The 7,500-nt window shown below is 55.9% G+C and overlaps 3 non-coding genes across 3 annotated transcripts in view; all 3 read left to right on the top strand.

Moving 5' to 3' along the window:
- The first annotated feature begins 3,429 nt into the window (after positions 1-3,429).
- Positions 3,430-5,322, top strand: LOC126317415 (small subunit ribosomal RNA). The gene has a single exon (XR_007556661.1). It is a non-coding gene; the product is annotated as a small subunit ribosomal RNA (ribosomal RNA).
- A 355-nt stretch (positions 5,323-5,677) lies between these two features.
- LOC126317395 (5.8S ribosomal RNA) lies at positions 5,678-5,832 on the top strand. Its single transcript, XR_007556644.1, has one exon. It is a non-coding gene; the product is annotated as a 5.8S ribosomal RNA (ribosomal RNA).
- A 188-nt stretch (positions 5,833-6,020) lies between these two features.
- The window catches only part of LOC126317428 (large subunit ribosomal RNA), a 4,222-nt gene continuing 2,742 nt past the window's right edge, over positions 6,021-7,500 (top strand). Inside the window, exon 1 of the ribosomal RNA XR_007556673.1 lies at positions 6,021-7,500. This exon is cut by the window's right edge and continues 2,742 nt beyond it. This is a non-coding gene — a ribosomal RNA (large subunit ribosomal RNA).

The following is a 7,500-nucleotide window of genomic DNA, read 5'->3' as shown; positions in this document are numbered from 1 at the left end:
GTGTGAACCGCACTCGACCCAGTCACCCTATCTCACAGTCCACTCTGTGTGTAACAAAGCGAAAGCACCAAAGCACTATCGTTCAACAACATCCATTTTATCCTCGCTGCCACAGGACACTATCCAAACAACGACAAGAGGAACGTCACGTCCACTAATAAGACAGAATGTCTCACATCACCCGCAAACAACGCAGCTCAAATCAGCCAGCAACACCCACAGTGGTCCACCCAGTATCAACACAGGACGCAACGCCACGCCACAACACAAAAGGTACAAGTAATAAAATACCCTTTGGCCACACCCCTTATAAAGGCATCGAACCAACCCACCACCTGACACCAGCCAAACGTACATCCTGATTTGACACATCTCTGGCAACCTAACCCACGTTGGCCCTTAACCTAACCCACGTTGGCCCTTAACCTAACCCACGTTGGCCCTTAACCTAACCCACGTTGGCCCTTAACCTAACCCACGTTGGCCCTTAACCTAACCCACGTTGGCCCTTAACCTAACCCACGTTGGCCCTTAACCTAACCCACGTTGGCCCTTAACCTAACCCACGTTGGCCCTTAACCTAACCCACGTTGGCCCTTAACCTAACCCACGTTGGCCCTTAACCTAACCCACGTTGGCCCTTAACCTAACCCACGTTGGCCCCTAACCTAACCCACGTTGGCCCCTAACCTAACCCACGTTGGCCCCTAACCTAACCCACGTTGGCCCCTAACCTAACCCACGTTGGCCCCTAACCTAACCCACGTTGGCCCCTAACCTAACCCACGTTGGCCCCTAACCTAACCCACGTTGGCCCCTAACCTAACCCACGTTGGCCCCTAACCTAACCCACGTTGGCCCCTAACCTAACCCACGTTGGCCCCTAACCTAACCCACGTTGGCCCCTAACCTAACCCACGTTGGCCCCTAACCTAACCCACGTTGGCCCCTAACCTAACCCACGCTGCACCTTAACCTAAGTTACGCTGCACCTTAACCTAAGTTACGCTGCACCTTAACCTAAGTTACGCTGCACCTTAACCTAAGTTACGCTGCACCTTAACCTAAGTTACGCTGCACCTTAACCTAAGTTACGCTGCACCTTAACCTAAGTTACGCTGCACCTTAACCTAACTTACACTGCACCTTAACCTAAGTTACACTGCACCTTAACCTAACTTACACTGCACCTTAACCTAAGTTACACTGCACCTTAACCTAAGTTACACTGCACCTTAACCTAACTTACACTGCACCTTAACCTAAGTTACACTGCACCTTAACCTAAGTTACACTGCACCTTAACCTAAGTTACACTGCACCTTAACCTAAGTTACACTGCACCTTAACCTAACTTACACTGCACCTTAACCTAACTTACACTGCACCTTAACCTAACTTACACTGCACCTTAACCTAACTTACACTGCACCTTAACCTAACTTACACTGCACCTTAACCTAACTTACACTGCACCTTAACCTAACTTACACTGCACCTTAACCTAACTTACACTGCACCTTAACCTAACTTACACTGCACCTTAACCTAACTTACACTGCACCTTAACCTAACTTACACTGCACCTTAACTGTCACATGTAACGTCACAGGAATGTAGCTTTGCCTAACAGCAACCCTCTGAACATAGTCCACTGCTTGGATCCTCTGGTGTCATGTGTATTTCTTGATGCCATGGTGCGTACCCTCACATAAAGGTCTTTCGAGTGTTGCGTACTTTCTACACAGTCCCGCTAACCACTGGAAGGGTGTACCGCTACAGAACGAATATCGCCCTCCCCTCCTGCCCTTCCAAGCTGGTCGGTCAGGCGTTTGTTTGTGAAATGAGCCTTGCAGCTGTTCAGTTGCATTCGGTTGTCGATGCAGTCAGTGTACGTTGTGGTACGGCCTGTGTGGACTGTCCGCTGATGTACGCGTAACCCACACTGATCATCCGTCGTTACGTACTGAGTGACATAATGTGGCACATGCTTGACCGTACACCGGCTGCGCCCTACAATGGCGAATCATAAGGGCCATATGTTGTGCACGATGCTACTTGTCTCGTCTCCCCATTACAGCGAGATTGCACTGTTGTACGCCGTACAGACATGTGGTAAGTAGGTACGGACGAAAGTATTGCATGTTGGCCCCCCCCCCCCCTCCTCCCTCTGCCGGGAATCAGCGTGAGCCGTCTGTTGATGTAGCGACGAGGGTTTTCCTATTTAATCGTATTGCCCCACACAACATGATAGCACGGTGGACCGCGTTCCACATCTGCGACATGCTACAGAGGCCGGTTGACAGTCGACCGCGCAAGGGACATTGCACACGTGCGCGGACCATCTTCCACGTGTTCTCTCGTGTACATGCCGCAGTGTGTATGTGGGCTGATGTAGCGTGTCGTGACACATAACATGCAGGCATGCCAGAATCGTAGATTTCGCAAATGTAGATTGACGTATACGTTTGCTGCCAAAGATCCGCAAATGAACTGGAAATCAGTTGTTGAGCGGTTGTTCGCGCTGCAGGTGCATCGGTGATAGCGACGATCGGTACATCTGTGAACCGGTTGTTTCGGCGGTACCCGCCATGCCCCCGAACCTGAGTTGGCCATGTGGGTATGAAGCGATACGAGGCTGTGGCTTGGCGGGACAGTCCCCGGCCGGTGAGGGGGGGCCGCCCGGCGTGCTGGCCGCGCGCTGCGTGAGCGCACGCACTACAGCCGGCTGGTGGGGGGCGCCCAGTGGCAGGAGCGCCGGCCGACGGGCCCGGCTGGCGTCCCAGCTATGCGCCGGCGCACCCTGCGCGCGGCGCCAGGCGGCCAAAGTGGGTTCTGCCGAGCCCGGTGCGAAGCGCGGTGGACATCTGCAGTGTGCTGGTCCGATTGCGGACTGTGTGCGTTGAGGATGCGCCGCCGCCCGGCACTCGGCGTCGCGACGCCGTCTGCTGCTCGGTCGCCCCCAGCGGTTCTCGCAGGTGGTTTGTATCGCAGCTCTGCGGACGTGTTGGCGCGTGCGCTGTGCTGGGAGAGTTCGCTTCTGCACCCAAGTGGGGCTTTGCCCTTCTGTGGCGCTGGCGTTGGAGCTGCCGGTCACCGTAGGTGGCGCGTGTTGTTTCCCGCCGGCAATGCCACGACAGCACGCTCCCGGGCCTCTGTCGGCAGCGGCAAGCTCAGTTGGGAGCACGGGTGTTCGCACTGAAAGCGTCTACTCGCCTATCTCCGGGCGATTGCGCCTCTCTCGAACCCGACCAAGTACTTAGGACGGCGCTGCGCGCCGCCGGGACCTGAGAGGGTTTCGAGGTGTATCGTGCAGGGGAGCTCAGCCTCCTCCTGTTTGCAGAATAATTGAGCGGACGCTTGCGTGTTCGCGCGGGCCCTCGGGACACACTCCCGGGCGGCCGGCTGCTCAGCTCTCGTTGACGCAGCTCCCTGGTTGATCCTGCCAGTAGTCATATGCTTGTCTCAAAGATTAAGCCATGCATGTCTCAGTACAAGCCGCATTAAGGTGAAACCGCGAATGGCTCATTAAATCAGTTATGGTTCCTTAGATCGTACCCACGTTACTTGGATAACTGTGGTAATTCTAGAGCTAATACATGCAAACAGAGTCCCGACCAGAGATGGAAGGGACGCTTTTATTAGATCAAAACCAATCGGATTGGCTCGTCTGGTCCGTTTGCCTTGGTGACTCTGAATAACTTTGGGCTGATCGCACGGTCCTCGTACCGGCGACGCATCTTTCAAATGTCTGCCTTATCAACTGTCGATGGTAGGTTCTGCGCCTACCATGGTTGTAACGGGTAACGGGGAATCAGGGTTCGATTCCGGAGAGGGAGCCTGAGAAACGGCTACCACATCCAAGGAAGGCAGCAGGCGCGCAAATTACCCACTCCCGGCACGGGGAGGTAGTGACGAAAAATAACGATACGGGACTCATCCGAGGCCCCGTAATCGGAATGAGTACACTTTAAATCCTTTAACGAGTATCTATTGGAGGGCAAGTCTGGTGCCAGCAGCCGCGGTAATTCCAGCTCCAATAGCGTATATTAAAGTTGTTGCGGTTAAAAAGCTCGTAGTTGGATTTGTGTCCCACGCTGTTGGTTCACCGCCCGTCGGTGTTTAACTGGCATGTATCGTGGGACGTCCTGCCGGTGGGGCGAGCCGAAGGCGTGCTTGCGCGTCCCGAGGCGGACCCCGTTGAAATCCTACCAGGGTGCTCTTAGTTGAGTGTCTCGGTGGGCCGGCACGTTTACTTTGAACAAATTAGAGTGCTTAAAGCAGGCAAGCCCGCCTGAATACTGTGTGCATGGAATAATGGAATAGGACCTCGGTTCTATTTTGTTGGTTTTCGGAACCCGAGGTAATGATTAATAGGGACAGGCGGGGGCATTCGTATTGCGACGTTAGAGGTGAAATTCTTGGATCGTCGCAAGACGAACAGAAGCGAAAGCATTTGCCAAGTATGTTTTCATTAATCAAGAACGAAAGTTAGAGGTTCGAAGGCGATCAGATACCGCCCTAGTTCTAACCATAAACGATGCCAGCCAGCGATCCGCCGCAGTTCCTCCGATGACTCGGCGGGCAGCCTCCGGGAAACCAAAGCTTTTGGGTTCCGGGGGAAGTATGGTTGCAAAGCTGAAACTTAAAGGAATTGACGGAAGGGCACCACCAGGAGTGGAGCCTGCGGCTTAATTTGACTCAACACGGGAAACCTCACCAGGCCCGGACACCGGAAGGATTGACAGATTGATAGCTCTTTCTTGATTCGGTGGGTGGTGGTGCATGGCCGTTCTTAGTTGGTGGAGCGATTTGTCTGGTTAATTCCGATAACGAACGAGACTCTAGCCTGCTAACTAGTCGCGTGACATCCTTCGTGCTGTCAGCGATTACTTTTCTTCTTAGAGGGACAGGCGGCTTCTAGCCGCACGAGATTGAGCAATAACAGGTCTGTGATGCCCTTAGATGTTCTGGGCCGCACGCGCGCTACACTGAAGGAATCAGCGTGTCTTCCTAGGCCGAAAGGTCGGGGTAACCCGCTGAACCTCCTTCGTGCTAGGGATTGGGGCTTGCAATTGTTCCCCATGAACGAGGAATTCCCAGTAAGCGCGAGTCATAAGCTCGCGTTGATTACGTCCCTGCCCTTTGTACACACCGCCCGTCGCTACTACCGATTGAATGATTTAGTGAGGTCTTCGGACTGGTACGCGGCATCGACTCTGTCGTTGCCGATGCTACCGGAAAGATGACCAAACTTGATCATTTAGAGGAAGTAAAAGTCGTAACAAGGTTTCCGTAGGTGAACCTGCGGAAGGATCATTACCGACTAGACTGCATGTCTTTCGATGTGCGTGTCGTGTCGCGCAACACGCTACCTGTACGGCAGTAGCCGTGCGCCGCGTGCGGAACCACGCGTGCCTCTCAAAACTAGCGCAAGTGTTGTTGTGTGGTACGAGCGCTGAAGCTCTGGAGCGGCTGGCCTGCGGCACCTGGCGCCTGGCGCCGGTTTTGAATGACTTTCGCCCGAGTGCCTGTCCGCTCCGGTGTGGAGCCGTACGACGCCCATCGGCCGTCAGGCCGTTGGACACAAAGTAATGGAACAGGGGCCGTCAAACGCCTCAGTCCCGCCTCTGCAACTGTCTTGAAAGAGACGGTGGAGAACTGAAAAGATAAAGATCACCCAGGACGGTGGATCACTCGGCTCGTGGGTCGATGAAGAACGCAGCAAATTGCGCGTCGACATGTGAACTGCAGGACACATGAACATCGACGTTTCGAACGCACATTGCGGTCCATGGATTCCGTTCCCGGGCCACGTCTGGCTGAGGGTCGGCTACGTATACTGAAGCGCGCGGCGTTTGTCCCGCTTCGGGCGCCTGGGAGTGTCGTGGTCGCCTGTGTGGCCGGCCGCGTCTCCTTAAACGTGCGATGCGCGCCCGTCGCCTGGCGGTTCGCATACCGGTGCTTTCTCGGTAGCGTGCACAGCCGGCTGGCGGTGTGGCGTGCGACACCTCGTACAACGACCTCAGAGCAGGCGAGACTACCCGCTGAATTTAAGCATATTACTAAGCGGAGGAAAAGAAACTAACAAGGATTCCCCCAGTAGCGGCGAGCGAACAGGGAAGAGTCCAGCACCGAACCCCGCAGGCTGCCGCCTGTCGTGGCATGTGGTGTTCGGGAGGGTCCACTACCCCGACGCCTCGCGCCGAGCCCAAGTCCAACTTGAATGAGGCCACGGCCCGTAGAGGGTGCCAGGCCCGTAGCGGCCGGTGCGAGCGTCGGCGGGACCTCTCCTTCGAGTCGGGTTGCTTGAGAGTGCAGCTCCAAGTGGGTGGTAAACTCCATCTGAGACTAAATATGACCACGAGACCGATAGCGAACAAGTACCGTGAGGGAAAGTTGAAAAGAACTTTGAAGAGAGAGTTCAAAAGTACGTGAAACCGTTCTGGGGTAAACGTGAGAAGTCCGAAAGGTCGAACGGGTGAGATTCACGCCCATCCGGCCACTGGCCCCCGCCCTCGGCAGATGGGGCCGGCCGCCCGCGCGGAGCAATCCGCGGCGGGGTCGTGTCCGGTTGCCTTTCCACTCGCCGCGGGGTGGGGCCGTTCCGGTGTGCGGTGGGCCGCACTTCTCCCCTAGTAGGACGTCGCGACCCGCTGGGTGCCGGCCTACGGCCCGGGTGCGCAGCCTGTCCTTCCGCGGGCCTCGGTTCGCGTCTGTTGGGCAGAGCCCCGGTGTCCTGGCTGGCTGCTCGGCGGTATATCTGGAGGAGTCGATTCGCCCCTTTGGGCGCTCGGGCTCCCGGCAAGCGCGCGCGGTTCTTCCCGGATGACGGACCTACCTGGCCCGGCCCCGGACCCGCGCCGCTGTTGGCTCGGGATGCTCTCGGGCGGAATAATCGCTCCCGTCAGCGGCGCTTCAGCTTTGGACAATTTCACGACCCGTCTTGAAACACGGACCAAGGAGTCTAACATGTGCGCGAGTCATTGGGCTGTACGAAACCTAAAGGCGTAATGAAAGTGAAGGTCTCGCCTTGCGCGGGCCGAGGGAGGATGGGGCTTCCCCGCCCTTCACGGGGCGGCGGCCTCCGCACTCCCGGGGCGTCTCGTCCTCATTGCGAGGTGAGGCGCACCTAGAGCGTACACGTTGGGACCCGAAAGATGGTGAACTATGCCTGGCCAGGACGAAGTCAGGGGAAACCCTGATGGAGGTCCGTAGCGATTCTGACGTGCAAATCGATCGTCGGAGCTGGGTATAGGGGCGAAAGACTAATCGAACCATCTAGTAGCTGGTTCCCTCCGAAGTTTCCCTCAGGATAGCTGGTGCTCGTACGAGTCTCATCCGGTAAAGCGAATGATTAGAGGCCTTGGGGCCGAAACGACCTCAACCTATTCTCAAACTTTAAATGGGTGAGATCTCCGGCTTGCTTGATATGCTGAAGCCGCGAGCAAACGACTCGGATCGGAGTGCCAAGTGGGCCACTTTTGGTAAGCAGAACTG

Source organism: Schistocerca gregaria, unplaced genomic scaffold, assembly GCF_023897955.1.
Source record: "Schistocerca gregaria isolate iqSchGreg1 unplaced genomic scaffold, iqSchGreg1.2 ptg000626l, whole genome shotgun sequence".
NCBI lineage: Eukaryota > Metazoa > Arthropoda > Insecta > Orthoptera > Acrididae > Schistocerca > Schistocerca gregaria.
The sequence above is the reverse complement of the archived record's forward strand: the minus strand, read 5'-3'. Positions and strand labels throughout refer to the sequence as shown.